Here is a 17596-nt window from a genome sequence, read left to right on the forward strand (position 1 = left end):
CTGGTGTCATTCTAAGGGGATCCAGTATCTGTCTGCTTGCGATGACATGATTGCCAGATCTTGATGCTTTGCCAGAGATGGCCTGCATCTGTCACCCCTGGGTTTCTGGGTACTGCCTAAGGCTCTCGCTACCCCTACATTGCCTTTTTTAGGTAGTGTTCCAAAGACTACATTAACACCATAACAGCTATAAATAAATGCAATCTGAGGGTCATGCTGCTCAATGCTAGAAATCTAAATCTCAAGATGCACTCACTCGAAGCACTCCTCAAAATGGAGAACATCGACATTTGTGCTGTAACAGAGACCTGGTTTAAAGCGGCAGAAAACATCCCTGTGCTACCAGGCTATAACTTATTCCACAACTTTCGGCCCAAAACATGGACCAAAGCTCCAAAGGTGGTGGTGTCTCTATATTCATAAAGGATATGCACAACTCCAGACTAGTAGCCCAGCATAACGCATCTGAGATACTTCAGGTACAACTAACATTGGGTAAGTTGGCGATCCAGGTCATAGCCTGCTATAGGTCCCCAACCATGTCCCTAGACCTCACTCGACATTCCTAAGCACCCAGGAATCTATGAAGGTCCAATCCAGCACTCTTTTACTAGGAGACTTCAACTACCCCTCCATCAACTGGGAAAACTACTCAAGCACCAATACACTGGCCCGACGCTTCCTGGAATTCATCAGTTCCAATGCCCTGGACCAGCTCATTCTGACCCCCACTAGAGGAAGCAACATCCTTGACCTGGTTATTACTAACATGGGTGACCGTTCCTCTACACCAATAGTCATTCCCTCCCTGGTCAGATCTGACCATAAACTAATCACCATGAAAGTCCACATCTCACACCCCGGTAAGGTAACCACCTTGAAAAACTTCTCCAAAGCTGACTTTGGACTCCTAAAAACAGAGGTGACTAGCTTCACGGCACCCATGTCAATGGAAAATAGCTGCATGACTGCCAAATTATACACCAATGCACTGTACAAACGTACATAAATGCATGGAACTAGCCATACCTAACACAACCAAGACACTTTCCTCCAAAAAAAGGAAGCTAATCTGGTGGTCCCCTGCAATTAATAAACTCTACAACTGAAGGAAGAAATTGTTGCAGAAAAAGGTGAAGTCCCAAGGCTGGCAAAACTCCCTTATTAGCCTCAACAAAAAGTTGAGATCCCTCATCAAATCATCTAAAGCCAGCTATGAAGGCAAAATTGTGGCAGACACTAGAAACAATCACAAAGCCTTCTATACCTATATCAAGAACCTCCACGGCAATACCCAGATTTGCTCTGAGTTACTGCACAATGGTACCTCCTATACTGAGCCAACAGATATTGCCAAATACTGGCTGACAGATTCAATGCCACTTTATCCCTCTCTCCCCCCTAAAGGATCAATCACAATACTGGAAGAATTCCAGGCCCCCAACATTACTGCAACACAGGTTAAAGCTGCATTGTCAAAGGCCAAGAATACAGCTTCCATGGGACCCGATAATATCCCTGGCTGTGTTCTACATGAACTACAACCACATCTGTATGCCCTGTTCAGTCACAGCCTCACCTCAGGCTTTGTCCCTACCAAAGGGAGCACTGCTACAGTCATCCCTCTTCATAAAGGGGGAGCGACTACAGACCCTGGAAATTATCACCCCATTAGCCTGACGAGTCTGATATGTAAAGCTATGGAGCAGATTATCATGGACCTGATTAACAAAGATATAGGAAATCTCCAAACTCCAGATTCCACGCAATTTGGCTTTGTGAAAGGGAGATCATGCCTGCTCAACCTGGTTGACTTCTTTGAATCAGTCACCAGGGCTGTGGATGAAGCTAAGGCAGTGCATACAGCCTACCTTGATCTGGCCAAAGCCTTTGATACCATTTCTCACAAAGGAAGTATTGATAAACTCACCAAACTAGGCATCAACCCCTGTTTCACCAGGTGGGTTGCAAATTGGCTCACAGATAGAGCCCACAGTGTGAAAGTAGCAAACTCCAAGTCAGGCTGCCGACCAGTCGTGAGTGGAGTACCACAGGGATCGGTCCTGAGTCCTCTCCTGTTCAGCATCTACTTCTCAGTAGTCCAGACCAACACAGAGGGACTCTGGCTGACCAAGTTTGCAGACGACTGTGAGCTGGGAGCCAGTATTAACTCCCCAAGTGATGTAGACATCCTACAGAAAGGCTTCACCGAGACCAATGACTGGTGTCGAAATCATGGCCTTAAGCTTAACGCCAAAAAATGTGTTGTCATCCCCTTTGGTAAAAACTCAGTTCCCACTAATTACCACATTAATGGGAACCCACTGAGCACCAAAAGCGTTATAAGAGATCTGGGGTCGCAGGTTGACAGCAACCTCTCCTTTGACCACCACATTGCCACCGTGGTCAGAAAGTCCTTCTATGTGGCACATCTCATTACCAAGGGATTTGCATCCAGGAAGAAAGAGGTCATCATTTCTCTCTACTCTTCCCTCATTAGACCAGTCATAGAGTATAATGCCCCATTTGACATGTACATCACTAGACACCTGCAGCAGCTGGAGAGGCCACAGAAGTACCTCATGAAGAGGATCCTAGACATTAAACACATATCCTACATGGACAGACTCAAAAGACTCCAGCTATTCTCTGTCATATCGCCTACTTAGAGGCAATCTCTGCTTGACTTACAAAGCCATGTCTACCCAATTCTGTTAGAAATGATAGATCTAAAGAAATCCCAATCCCTCTACACCACACGCTCCTGAGACCTCAACCTCATTACCTCAATCAACAGAACATACTGGAGGGACAAGTTCATAACCCAGAGACTACCCATGCTCTGCAAGACTTCCCATATATGTCAAGCAGAGCATCTCGCTGTCCCTCTTCAAGAGAAATCTTGATGAGTGGATGGGTAATAGAAAGTTCACCCCAGGGACCACTCCAGTGGCTCTACTTGATAGAGGCACTGGGAAGTAACGTCGGGTGGCACGATTCCAGGGCACTTTTATGGGCTAGATTTGTAAAGGCTCCAGGGCCATTAGCCTAGTACACACCTATTACTCTATGAACCTATGAATACATCTGAATACTTAAATCATCTCCATAGCTACTATAAAATGTATGAGCTCTTAAATTATAAATATGCCTTTTCCTTGTCAGGTCCCTAAATTTTTAAACTAAGTCTGCACTGGTAATTGCATCTAGTAGATCACTTTCTTTCTTATCTTAGCAAACAGAATACTTAGATTCAGATTTTAAGTTACATTAGTTTGATGGAAAAAAGGAGACAAAACACATATGCTATCAGTCATTTTAGATGCCTTATCATTACAACCCTCCCTCATCCTCATTCACCCCTTGCCCCTTTTCATCTGCCCCATGACATCTTGAATGCCTCTGTGGATTTACTCTTCAAATGTCATTTCAGCAGGCTTTCTCATAGATCCACAATTGTCTTTCTGAAAAATCTTTTGGAGATTAAGGAAATCATTATTTCCTGCAATCTTCCACCTGTTCTTCTCCTTCTCCCTCTGTCTTTCTTTTTCATCTTCCCATCTCTTAGTGGCGCTTCCCTACTACCTGCACCCAATCATCCTATCTTCCCAATGTTTCTGTGGTGGTGGGTGCCAGGGTATCCCAAGCTAGATGGAACCACTATGACATACTCAGTCCTATCTAGGAAGCCCTAATGGGCCATCTATTCACCAGTGAGTCGAGTAGAAGGGAGTAAGTCAGCTCAGTGGTCCTGCAGAGGGCCTACCACTAGGCTGTGTATAGCTGCCTGGTCAGCGAGGGGGAGCAGGAGTGCATGTTCCCACACAACTCCTATTCACTGGTTCATCAAGAAGTCCTGACTGACCGATGCAGCGCAGCACAACATGGTCACTACTGTTGGGTGATATATCAAGCCTCTGATAATGGTTGACAGTGCTGCAGAACTTTCAGTTTCCTTCTCCACAAGAGTAAGTGAGATGGTGGTAACCACTTAAATTCATCTTCTCTCACTTGGTCCTAAAATGCCCATGCATCCAATTGAACGTGGATCATCTGGGGAATGTAGTCAGGGCTTCATCCCACTATGCTATGGAGCCTCCCTTCTGTGCATCTTGTGCAGAGTGGCCTCTTCACATCTTCCTGACATGATCTTGGTACCAATATAATATCCTTGCAATCTCTTTTGATCTCAGGTGAGAAGATTTCTAGCTCCAGTACCATTAGATCATATTTCTTCCCCCTCTGTCATTAAACTTTCTGTTAAGTTTCCTCTGAATTTCATGTAGAAGCTTAATGTCCTTTTTCTTTTATGGCCTCCATAACTGAATGTAGTACTGATGGTGTGGTCTGACCAAGGCTTTGCAGAATGGACGCATTACCTATTTGATTCCGGAATCTATTTTCCTAAGTGTCGCTCTTTCATCTCTATTACAAATAAAGAGAAAGCTTGGAGTTTCGTTCAGATGCTGTAATATATACAAACACATCAGGATGGACAGCAGCATCTCTAAATATGAACAAACTAGTTAACAAACAGAGCTTACATACATACATACATGTTCACATCTCAACAGCTAACTACAAAATGGCAGTCAGCCTCACACGTGCTCAGTATTTATACTCTAGTGCAAACCCTTGGATAACTTCTGAAAGGTATATACGCACTTATTGATCATTCCGTTTGTTGTTACCACTTCCTTCTCACTCTGATCATGCTTGTCAAATCCAGGTATGCGCAACATCTCAACAACATTTTCTTGCTTTATTGTAGTTGTTGTCCACTAACTGGAACATGCTTGTTGTGACCTATTGAAGTACTTTGCATTTGTCTGCATTGAACCTCAGCTACTATCTTTCTGCACACTTACTCAGCCTTTGCAAACCCCCACTGGCATACCTATGTTTGTGTCATCAGCAGTAAGGCTGATCCCCTTCTCTGCTCCCTGAGATGTGTTAAGACAAGTGCATTTAAGAGTACTCAACTCAGGATAGACCCTTGTTGTACTAATCAGTTTCCTAATTCCTGACATTGTCCATCGTACCACGACTCTCTGCCCTACCTTTTGGCCATGTGGCTATCCAGTTCCACAGTCTTGGTTCTACCACTGTCCCCCCCTACACACACACACACACACACACACACACACACACACACACACACACACACACACACACACACACACACACACAGTTGACTTACCCGCATCTTGCATAGGATCAAGTCAAACCTTTGCTTAAGTCCAGGCAGACTACGTTGATGGGTACTGCCCTGCTATGTTCACCTAAAAAACAGTTATAAAACTGGATCTGTTTTGATGGACAGCTTCGTCTGACTGTAAACCTATGTTGGTTGCTGTCCTGGACATTGCTGTCCCCTAGAAATGCAACTGGCTTACTCCTTAGGACTGTCTCTCAGTGCATTACCCTGCCTCTGTTGTTAAGCTAACCTGATTGTAGTTCCTCAGATTTTATTTTACTGATTTCCCTTGTACAAGTGTACCACATTTGCTATCTTCCATTCGTCTGGGATTTGTACAATATCCAGTGATCAGTTAAAGATCTCAGGCAGGGAATCTGCCAACACATTAGCCAGATTTCTGAGGGACCTCAGAGGCAGCCATCTAGTCCTTGTGTTTTATCTATGCAACAGTAGCCATTTGTCTCTGAGCCTCTCCTTCTTTTATGTTTGTCCACTGTTCTCCCCATCCTCCCTTACCTCTCGTCCAGCATGGTACCCTCTCCTGTCCACTGTTCTCCCCATCCTCCCTTACCTCTCATTCAGCATGGTACTTAATGTCCACCATTCTCCAGCCCCCATCCTGATTCCTGACTTACCTCTCTTCCAGCAGGGTACCCTCTTCTTGCTTTTTTTGTGAAGACCGATGCAAAATACCTCTGCTTTTCCCCAGTCTTCTATGATTTCCTGCCCATCTCAGCCTGGTCAGTTCTGCCCCCACCTCCCTTTCTTCTTTATGCAATGTACCTACTAAAGCCTTTGCTTCACTTACTGTCCCCTACTGCTAACTTCCTTTCTGACATTGCCTTTTGTCACTCTTACCATGGTCATTGCCTTTGACAGGCTTAAGTCTCATACTATAATTAATCATTTCCTGTTCAGCTATTTAACAAGTTACTTCTTAAATGGTTCAACATCTTTTACTTTTATATCTAGCATTAGCTACTACTTCATTCAATTTCTTCTTTCATATTCTAATTCCATTGTATTAGTTACTTTGCATGTTGTTATTCTGTTTATCTCTACATGAATTACACTCTTCACAGCTTATATTTTCTTTAATGAATGAAGTACCACCACTGTATTTGTATCCCTTTTACATATTTAATAATGCGGGTATTCCAGCATCTTACTGTTTATTATCACTTGCCAGTGTTTTGATTATTTCAGTTATGTCTGCATTCCCTCCAACAATACCACAAACAGATGACTCATTTTATACCCGGATTCCTTAATTTATACAATATTCCTCCTGCCCTCTTTGACTACAAATTCCCGTCACTGTACTTATTATTCTGTACCTCTTTCCTTTTAGTTTTAACTTTCTCGTTTCCTTACTCTCCTTCTTAAACTGGAAATGATCCTCTTCAATTTCTTGACGTCCACTCATTATTTCCCCAAAATTGACTTTTAGTATGTCCCTCCCTCTTTCATTCAGTTTCCTACTAGACAGGTTAAAAACTTTAATCAATGACTACATTTTCAAATGTGTCACTGTCTTCTCACAACTTTCCATAATTCTCTGCGGTCAGGATCCATAAGCATGCTTAACAAACTACAAACAATTGCGTGCTTACTTCGGTGGTGGTGCTGCGGTAGCATTGTCGCCTCACAGTAAGACGTCCTGTTTGATTCTCAGCTAAAGCATCTTCTGTGTGGAGACATGCGTGAATGGGTGTACCTTCGTTGAAGGTTGTGCGTCAGGCCTAGCAAATTGGTACATAAGAATCTACTGCCAATCATTAGCGGACCGGAGTTCTGCTGTGGCGACCCCTAACCGGGAAAAGCTGAAAGATACAACAACGGAATGGGTGACTGCAGTGTAGAGACATATTGTCTCTGAAATCCACAATGCTACTTAACACCGTTCATCACTACATGTATTTAGTCCTGCATGATTAACACTCATACAAAGCAGTACAGCCATCAATTTTAAACATACATAATTTTCTACTAATTGGCTATTTCAGTATAAATTTATTCAGCACCGTCTGCAACAATATTACACACCTCTTTTCTGAGGAAGACCTACAACAACTATTACATCAAGCCACCCACCCAAATCTAAAAACTAATAATCAATTTCTATTAGAGAGCACATTATTACTGAGGACCCATCAGTAGTCTCATTTAACTGTCCACCTTCCATCTCTTAGTGATCAGCTTTCTCCTATACTACTTTCATCAAAAGATCCCTAAACTCAAATCCTTCTTCATCACCCTTAAGTAGTCAAGCATTCTAAACTCATCTGAAGCTAACCCAGCTGACAAAATACGAACGAATGCCCTAAAGAATCTATAAGACAACTATATCACAAATATCTAGACTTTAGAAAACTAGAAAGAATGACTGCATAATCAAAGAACTAAAATTATTTTTAAAGTTTGGAAAATACACCTGGTATTCTTGTAAAGCAAACCTAAATGCTACCACAAGAAAATCTTTGTTCAACATAGAAACCTCTCAAAGCAGCTAACTAGGAAGCATAAAACCCAACTTGTGAAATCAACACAAAACTTTCTAATCAACCCCTAAACAATCTTGGAAAAAGATCAACCAACTAACAGGCAGAATCAAAACATCCCACAAAACATCAACTATATTCTTAGCCTCCAAATTCCACTCAGAATTCAGTAGCCTACCTACAATCCAAGGTTTCACGGTAAATTCATACTCTGCCACAGAGCTTTCTCTTTGCATTCCCTAGTTCTGATTCAAACACATCAAAACAAATGATACGTATACTACCAATCAGTGAGCAGCTGAAATTTGACAGTCATCATGGATCAGTTGTCATCCATCCCTGGTTCATATACAACAGCAGTGAACACATCACATCACTTCTTCAACACATACAAAATCTTTGTCTGACACAAAATATCATGGCAGACATTTGGAAACTTGTTATAATAAATCCCAAAACAACCAAACCCTACCAAACTCTAGTGTCCAGTTTCTGTCCTTTCTACCCTTGACAAAATCTTAAGAGAAAATCATATATGCCCAAAGCATACGTTGCATAATAGGCGATAACCTTCTCTGTAACAAACAGCTTTGATTTTGGTTCAGTGAACGCTAACAGATGAAATCCATCTATTTATGGACAAAGGGTAACTTACAGTGGCTGCCTTGATAAACCTGAAAAAGGTATTTGATCTAGAAGATCATACCTTACTATTACGTCACTTACCTTTGACTAGTGTTAGGCCAGTTTCCCTACCATGGTTCAAACGTTAGCTGCTAAATTGATACTTAAAAGTTAAAATTCTCTCCCTCTTCTCTCTCTCCCTTAGCCAACCTTAATCAAGGTGTAACACAAGAGTCCATAGGGAAACACTGTATGCTCGAAATCCTGAAATATCTAATTTCAGAATCTCGAGTCCATAAAGTGGAAAGGCTAAAACATCGAACACCCAGAAGCGCGAAATTCAAAATCTCGCATTTTGGAGATGTTGAATTAGTGGTTCTGGTGTTGCACTGTGTTCATGGATTCAGGTAAGTGTTTATGTTTTAAGGGTTTTGGGTAGGAGCTGTAGTGTGTGTTAGTGTGTTTTTGTTACTGTGGTGTGTGCATGCAAGGGGGATGTAGCTTGTGTGGTGGTGTTTCATGTGTTTGTGTATGTAGTGCGACCTTAGAGAAGGGGGCGCAGCCTCCCTACTTGTACATAGTATTGGGCTGTATGTTTGTTTGTGGGGAGGAAGGTGTGTGTATGTGTATGTGTGTGGTGAATGTGTGGTATAGAAGTCGCGAATTTGAATTTCTTGCTTCTGGGTGTTCGATATTTTAGCCTTTTCACTTTATGGGCTCGAGATTCTGAAATTTGATATTTTAGGATTTCGAGCATATAAAGTGAATCCATCCACAGTTGTCCCTCTCCTCGTCTCAGTTTTTATCAACAAATTACTTCTGGATCTGGCATTGTTCTATAGTGCTCCTATAGTGCCACAAAGATTGCTACAATCTAACCTCTTCTCATTCATTGATCCACTCAGTTAGTAATAAACTAAAATTCAATTCCCCCAAAACAAAAAAAAAAAAAAACATGCTTTTTGGGACCAAGAAAAAAACTGAACAAAACGTCATCTGCTCTACAAATTAATGATCAACACAACATTATTACTGAAAATGCTAATTCATTTAAATACCTTGGTGACTGCCTAGCTTCATCTCTTAACATCTCTCTACACCTTGACCACACAAGGAAAAAATAACATTTACTCTTCTGAGCTGGCAAAATTTGCCCTTCCTTTTAAAAGCTTCCAGAATGGTCATAGGAAAAAGGCATTCTACTATCACATCTTGAATATAGCCTTCCTTTAATAGTTAATGCCTCAAAAAGAAATCGGACACTTTTGCAAACACTCTGCAATAACATATCCTGGTTCATCACACTCACACCAAAACAGCAACACCACTGCCAAACATTTCAGAAAGCAAAACGGCTACCAATCAAACAAAGGGTATACCCAGTCAGATCACAACTTTTTAAACTACTACAAAACCAAACATTTGCTCCATTAAGCAGCCAAACTAATAAGAGACCCCCCTTCACATAACCTGAGAAACATAAACCAGTCAGTACTTACATTACAGGCCCATCAAACTAAACTCCAGTGTACTGACTACTGTTTCTCTGTAGCTGGCCCTAAACTTTGGGAGTCTATACCATCCCAAAAGAAAGACATTCTCTTACCCAAAATTCTGATCACAACTGAAAATGCACCTTCAGAAAATAGCAAAATGTCAATGCCATATCTAAAAATCACATTACTTAAATGCATCCTAATCTCACACCAGACTGTATCCCTTATCTGTTTACTACAGCTCCTCTCTGCTAATCATTGTGATCTGAATTGTATTTTGTTGGTAATTGTACTAACGTATGCTACACCTATATATCTGTTTCACACAAGCACACACACACACACACACACACATATATATATATATATATATATATATATATATATATATATATATATATATATATATATTATATTATATTATATTATATATACATATACATAACATATCAAGCAGTCTCTGTGACCTAGTGTTGATAATTGTATATTACTATATTCAAACTCAATCACTGTATTTTTATATATTTATAAATATATCCCTGCAAAATGTTTATAATTATTTTCTATCATTCCACTTTCTTCGTGACTTTGCAATTGTATAATGTGCATATTTTCTTTTTCTCTTTTTTTTTCTTTTTACTCCCCCTGTTGAGATTAAAACTGGTTAGTTGTTGTCAGTGCTCTACCCCAGTTAACAAACTGAAACAAATAAGTAAGTAACCAGCACTTTGCAGATAATCATTCTGATTTGGGGGTGTGACAGACGAGTACCAGTAAGAGTGAAAGGGAAGGTCTACAAGAGGGTAGTGAGCCCAGCTATGTTATATGGGTTGGAGACAGTGGCATTGACAAAAAGGTAGGAGTCGGAGCTGGATGTGGCAGAGTTAAAGATGCTAAGATTTGCACTGGGTGTGACAAGGGTAGACAGGATTAGGAATATGTATATTAGAGGGTCAGCCCAGGTTGGACAGTTTGGAGACAAAGCAAGAGAGGCGAGATTACGTTGGTTTGGACATGTGCTGAGGAGGGATGCAGAGTATATTGGGAAAAAGATGCTAAGGATGAAGCTGCCAGGTAACAAGAAAAGAGGAAGGCCTAAGATAAGGTTTATGGATGTGGTGAGAGAGGACATTCAGGTGGTTGGTGTAACAGAGCAAGATGCAGAGGACAGGAAGAAATGGAAACAGCTGATCCGCTGTGGCGACCCCTAACGGGAGCAGCCGAAAGAAGAAAAAGGCAGTCAGGGTAGTGCAGAGCCAGTGATGTGCCAGAAAACTTATGTGCAGTACACACACGTGGCCCCTGCAACTTTTCTAACTGATAATTTGTGTGTGGGGGGGGTCACGTGGCCAGGACAAGGAAGAAAAGTGTTTTTGCAGATAATGTTATGTCTTTGATAATGTAACACTTTAACATGGCAGTTTTCAGCTGTCCTCATCCTATACTATATCTGAATCAAGTTTATATTACCAGGAATGTACCTGTGCAAAAAACACATTTTATAGAACCCCTACACTGGCATGTAGTATTACAGTTACATTCAAATTTGGGACAACTATGAGCCATTCGTCATGCATATTCATACCTAACAAAAGGGAATTCAGCATTGTACAGTGTGCTGTATTTGGGATTAGTCTTGTAGTGTGTGGGGGTGATACATATTGTCATGTGTGCTGGGACTGTGACCGATGTGTAAAAGCATCCATGCAGTAGGATAGTAGGATCAAAAATAAGTGCTGAAAATATGGATCAGATATATTAAAAATGTGATCAGGGAACATGATTTGCACTTCTGTTTTTTGATTTTTCACTCATTTTAGCTACTGCATTTATTGAGCTAATACTGCTGAGCATTTCACACATGGGCAGTTTAGCCACAAGAAAATCTAGGAAGGCCTTCTCTTATGTAATTCACAGCATTATTACTGTCCCTGCTGACACTAGAACATGAGCACAGAATGAGTGAAAGCCCGTATCCTCCTAATGAAGAAGGAATGCAGACCCTAAGCTGCTCTGTCCCCCCTCACAGGTAATCATCAGCATCCTAGCTGAAGGTGGGCAGTGCAGACAGATACTCTCACTTCACACCAGGGGAACAGCAAGGGAGATTAGTTTTTTAAAGAAGAAAAACAGAAGTGCCTTTTATTTAATAGCTTCAGTCTATTGTGCTGTTTTCCAGAATATTAGAGTCCTTATAAAAAAAAAAAAAAGAAAGCTGTCCAAAGGATGAAGCGAAATGCACACCTCCTTAAAGATCTTTTTTGATTGCACATGCGCATGTGTGTGTGTGTGTGTGTGTGTGTGTGTGTGTGTGTGTGTGTGTGTGTGTGTGTGTGTGTGTGTGTGTGTGAGATTGTGAGAGTGTGCATGTGTGTGTTTGTGTGTGTCTGTGCGCATACAACAGCCATCTCATGGAGTAGTATTCACCTAAGCAAATCCCTACAAGCTTATTCAAAACTAGAAATTAATACATGAAGAAGCATAGAACAGACAGAGATCCAGATGAATTGTAGCTGAACAGCAGTGTGTTTTTATGTTTGCAGCGTACCATGGAACTGATACAACCTAAAGCTCTGAGCTGCAAGATATTCACATGCAGTCTCAAAATGGAGTCTGTGCCTCAGTGGGTTCCATCATTAAAGCAAGAAATATATGGTAGTGGAAGTAATGTCTTTAAAGTGGTATACACGGGGGCTCCTTTACAGCTTCACAGACAATGCCATGTCTCTGGAAAGCATACGACCTGCTAAGAATGCATTCAGACATGGGGGCCTTGCAACTTCTGCACAGAAAACCAAACCAGAGAAACAAGAACTGTGAGGCCGAAGCAGTAATAACTGCTGCACTTCACCAGAATAATGATATGCCTGCTCTTTTATATATTACCAGCTTATATACCTCACTCTATGGCTATTTGGCATATTATATATATTATATTATGAGTGTCATTATGCAGATTACACATGCACGTGCGTGTGATATAGATAGATAGATATAAGTTTATAGATATAGATATCTGTGTGTGTGTGCGTGTGTGCATTTTGTATATATATATATATATATATATATATATATATATATATATATATATCTCCATATGTGTATGTAGTGAATAACTGAGGTAGATATCTTTGAGTAATCAGAACTGACAGTAATAGGCAATACATTTAAACAGGCATTAGTACTTTATTCATCAGTGCTCTATGCATGTAAGGGAGTTAGAAGCATGTGTTGTGATGATCATTCATAGTGTATCATACACACAATACTTATCTTCTATTTCTTTATAAGGCCTGTGCACTGTAACTCTATCATTTTGGTTATAATAACAGTAGAGGCACAACTATGATCTAAACATAACTGGTGGGTAAATTATAACCCCTACAAAAATTGTGAAGTCAAGTATGTTTCTGTTTTGAATATAATTTAAGAATGGCTGTCATCATATCCAAAATTAGATGGTTAAATCAGAAAACAATCTCGTGACCTGGTTTAATTTGTGTCTTTTTCAGTAATTACTGTCGTCTCTTAATAACTGCTTCAAGGTTATACAGATTTCAAAACTGACAGTGATTTTCCAAGGACACTGGGAGAAATTTATTGCTATAAACTATGGAAGGCATCTTATAGGGAATGTAAAAACTCTTGATTCTGTGTATGGTTTTGTAACTTTCATACCTCTCAATTGTACAGATTTTTGCAGAATGTGCAGATTTTTTCCTCGTATTTTTGGTCTGTTTCTCATAAAATTGTGGCTTTCTGTCAAATCACTGACAGATCAATGAGGGTTGAAGTCAGAAAATAATGACAGACATTTGAGTTTCAGGCTTCATACCCTTCAGAAAATTTATGGTAATGCAAACCCTGTTATTCTATCAACGTTCTAAGTTTGTAAGAGCAATATTTAAAAAGTGTTCCTATTTTTGGATCTTTGTCCCCCATTATTTATGGCTTTGCCCAGATTTCTTGCTCTAAGAGGTTGAGAAGTATGTAACTTGTCTAGGAATACTTTATAAAAAAATGGTTGTCATCATCCCTGGTATGCAGTTACAAGAAGAATCATCGATGCTACATTCAGTGCTTTTCACATCAGTAGTCATTTTACCCACCGCTAAATGCTGGTAATACATAAAATAATCAACAAAGTGGCATGCAGATTATTTGCAAATTCTCCTCATCAGCTATGTTCTTGCAGTAAATTCACAATTATTTAAATGAACCAGACCACGAAAAATTACCCCACCAAACAAAATTCTATGCTGTGTCTTTAGTACCTGAGAGAGAAATGGATGCAAGTTGGCATTGCACATGTTCCACAAAAAGTAAGAACATCTTGTAAGTAGTGCAAGCATCACTTTTTGAGGAGGGGACTGAATTGCTAGTGTTTGTCCTTTGTCTTTTAATGAAGGCGAAAAGCTGAACCTGGTCCCCAGCCAATAAGACTCATTGGATCCATCAAATGTTATGATCTACTTTCCTTCCAGTGAAAGAGACACAGTAACCTTTACAGGTCTCTCTTGGTCAGAGATACCCTCCAGATCCTTCAGGAATCATAATGATTGACCTACATGGCTCATCCTGAGATGAAGAGACATCATTTTGAACCCCAGCTAAGATAGGTGATATATCTTTGGTTACTGCCAGATATTAGGCATCTGGTGTAGAGACCAACACGCTTCTCAGAAAAGAAACAGCCTTTGGTAATTCACCTCCTCTGACCTAAGGCTAACATTTGTCAGCCCAGGTCTTCTTAAACCTGGGACAGTGACAGCTACAGTTGTTCAGAGTGACACCAGATCAGCATAAGATGTATTTTTGGATAAAGGCACATTTGCATATAAATATACAAAGTTCTTGACATAAAAAGATAAAGTGTCTGCCTGTTCTAGCCAAAAAGTGTGGCTAGCCTATGTACTGCTGCCACCCCCTAAGCAAACTTTGCCTGTCCACTGCCATTGCTCCATGCCATTCTATTCTAATTCCTGCATCCATAGTCCACCGCCTACATCAGCATGGAACTCCAGGGAACCACATGAAAAAAATAATCCAGCGTGCAGTTCTTAGAACTGGTGCATGCTGAAAGTCTGGCACCGTAATTGCAATCCTCAGCACAGTCAGAATTTAAGTGCAAATAGAGCGGTATACTAATTTAATGACTGAAGTACCAGAGACCATTTCTTACCCCCAACTCTGAGTTACAGTGATCTTAAAGCTAGTGTATATAAGTAGCACATGTCTGGGGGCCACTTTAAAAGCATAAATGCAAATTTCCTTTTTTGTCAAAATGACTCTAATTTTTGAAGTGTTGGAACTCAGCAGTATCGGGTCTCATACTTCCAACAGTGAGCTTTCTTGAGCATACTTGGCCATACATGCATTTCCTGAATCCTTGTATCCACCAAGTTCTTCTTATTTTTACCATGAATACATTCTCTAAAGGTGTACTTGTCTGTGTTAGTCGTGCATCTTTTTACTTTCTCAGTAAAAATGTCACCATTTCTCAAGTAGTCCTTAAAACACAAAGCATCTGTTCCTGTCACCATTGCTGTGAAACATTTGTGGCAATCTTTCAATTAATGTACTCCTTCTGGTATGTCCACCAGTACTAAACAAATAACTTTAAATAAGCCTCATGAGTGCACTGTAAAATGATCATTCTTTGAGTTGCTCTGTTTGGCTAGGTATCTAGCCATGTACTGTAAAATGGATAAAATAATTTCATTCTTTAAGTTCTTCTCTTTGGCTAAGTATCTATCCATGAATCATTAAAGCACTGTAAAATGGTTAAAATAACTCCACTCTTTGAATTACTCTCTTTGGGTAGGTGTCCATCCATGGTGGGAGGATGGCCTAATGGTTAAGGTGTTTGCCTTACAAACACAAGATGCAGGGCTTGAGTCTCACAAGGGATAACTGGCTAGACTTGCAAAAGCAATTAGCCTAGTAATAATCTATGTATCACTAACTCACCATAAAATGGTTAAAATTACTTCATTCTTTGAGTTACTTTCTTTGGCTAGGTATTTATCCACACATCGCTAACGCACTGTAAAATGGTTAAAATAAGTTCACTCTTTGAGTTACTTTCATTGGCTATGTGTCTATCCACTCATCACTAACACACTGTAAAATGGTTAAAATAACTTCATTCTTTGAGTCACTGTCTTTGGCTAGGTATCTATCCATGCACTGTAAAATTATTAAAATAATAACGTCATCCTTGGAGTCCCCCATGTATCTTGTTGGTTCTGTCTACGCCTCATCACATTGCACTGATTGTTGAGGTTTGATACTTATGTCTAAGACTTTTTCTCCTTAGCTTTTCTACACATAACCTCTCCCACAATCTACATTCTCTGTTAGGATTCCTCCTACAAAACTACCCAAGCTTAAACTTCTTTACATTGTATCACAAGTGCCATTTTCAACCAACGTTTCATGTCTTCTGAGGTCATCCTGGAAATTAGTACCCTCATTGTAGCTGGCAGTGTCAGTGTCACGAATAAACAGATTAATAATGCTTTTCAGCCTCAGGAATTATCCTATACATAAACTATTTATTTTATCATTTATAATAAGAATAGTGGACTGACCCACTATGGACCCACGTCATCCACTGCCCTGGAGCACAGCAAGATAAAGAACATATAATGCATACTCAGCAAGACTGCACATTACACATGATAACAACAACATGAAGTAAAAGAAGAGGTAGCATTATACACAAAATCTTTGCACAAGGAGGTATTACATGAAAGAATGTAAAAGCACATGTTTTACCGAGGCCTGTATTCATAGCCTGAACTACACAACCAGGACTCACACTTAAATCTAGAACACACAACTAAGTAGTGATTCATAGAACCATGAAGCACTATAGAACAGCAAACTAAAAGGGGCAGAAAAAAGGTATGCACCGTATGACAGCGCATGCAAAGTGACTACGTGCAAATGACAAAGCACAGTCTAATAAGTGCATAATAAGATGCAAATGAGGATCGGGGAAGGCAGCTCATTGTTTATAGTCGTCATATACAAAGTGGCAGATATAATGCATCTCGTTTGAAAGGCAAAACGCATGCAGAAAGTTGTAATATTACAAAAATAAAAATGTGAGAAGTAGCAACAACAATTCTTTATCAGCATTTATTCAGCACAACTAGCAGTCTCCCAGGAGTGTGTCATGGCCATATGCACCAAAGAAAGCTGTGGGACCAAAAGAGTTATATCCCAACACCAGCTGACCAGCCAGCAGAGAGTGGACAGAGATATTATGCAGGTGTTGGTTGACTTTTGTGAACCATAAACTGGACCTGGAAGAATGTGTGAACTTCCCATACTAGTGGATACCAAAGTATGCATAGAGACCTTCCAGAGAAAAAATTGATGATACACCAGATATATTGCAGGTGTTGCTCTGTAGTATATCCAAAATATTCCTCAAAAAATTAAACTAGCACATCTGATTTCCTAACATGGCAGAGGAGAGAACCATGGCAATGTGTACTTTTTTATGATATTGTCTGCATCCCTAAAGTGCCTTAAACTGTAAACTATATCCCTGCAACAGTAAGGGCCTTATCTGGTGTCACTAGACAGTAATACATTAATAGGAAGGGTTACATGCCATTAACTGTCAGGTAGTGTGTAACGCACAGGGGCTTATAACCCACGAATCATGTGACTCCCACAAATGGACCAAAAGTAATCTGTTTCACCGATTCTTGTGTGGACATATGCCACAGGTCCACCTAGGAGGTAAGTTCAGATATACT

This window comes from Protopterus annectens, chromosome 11.part0 (assembly GCF_019279795.1).
Source record: "Protopterus annectens isolate FY-2018-M chromosome 11.part0, PAN1.0, whole genome shotgun sequence".
Classification (NCBI taxonomy): domain Eukaryota; kingdom Metazoa; phylum Chordata; order Ceratodontiformes; family Protopteridae; genus Protopterus; species Protopterus annectens.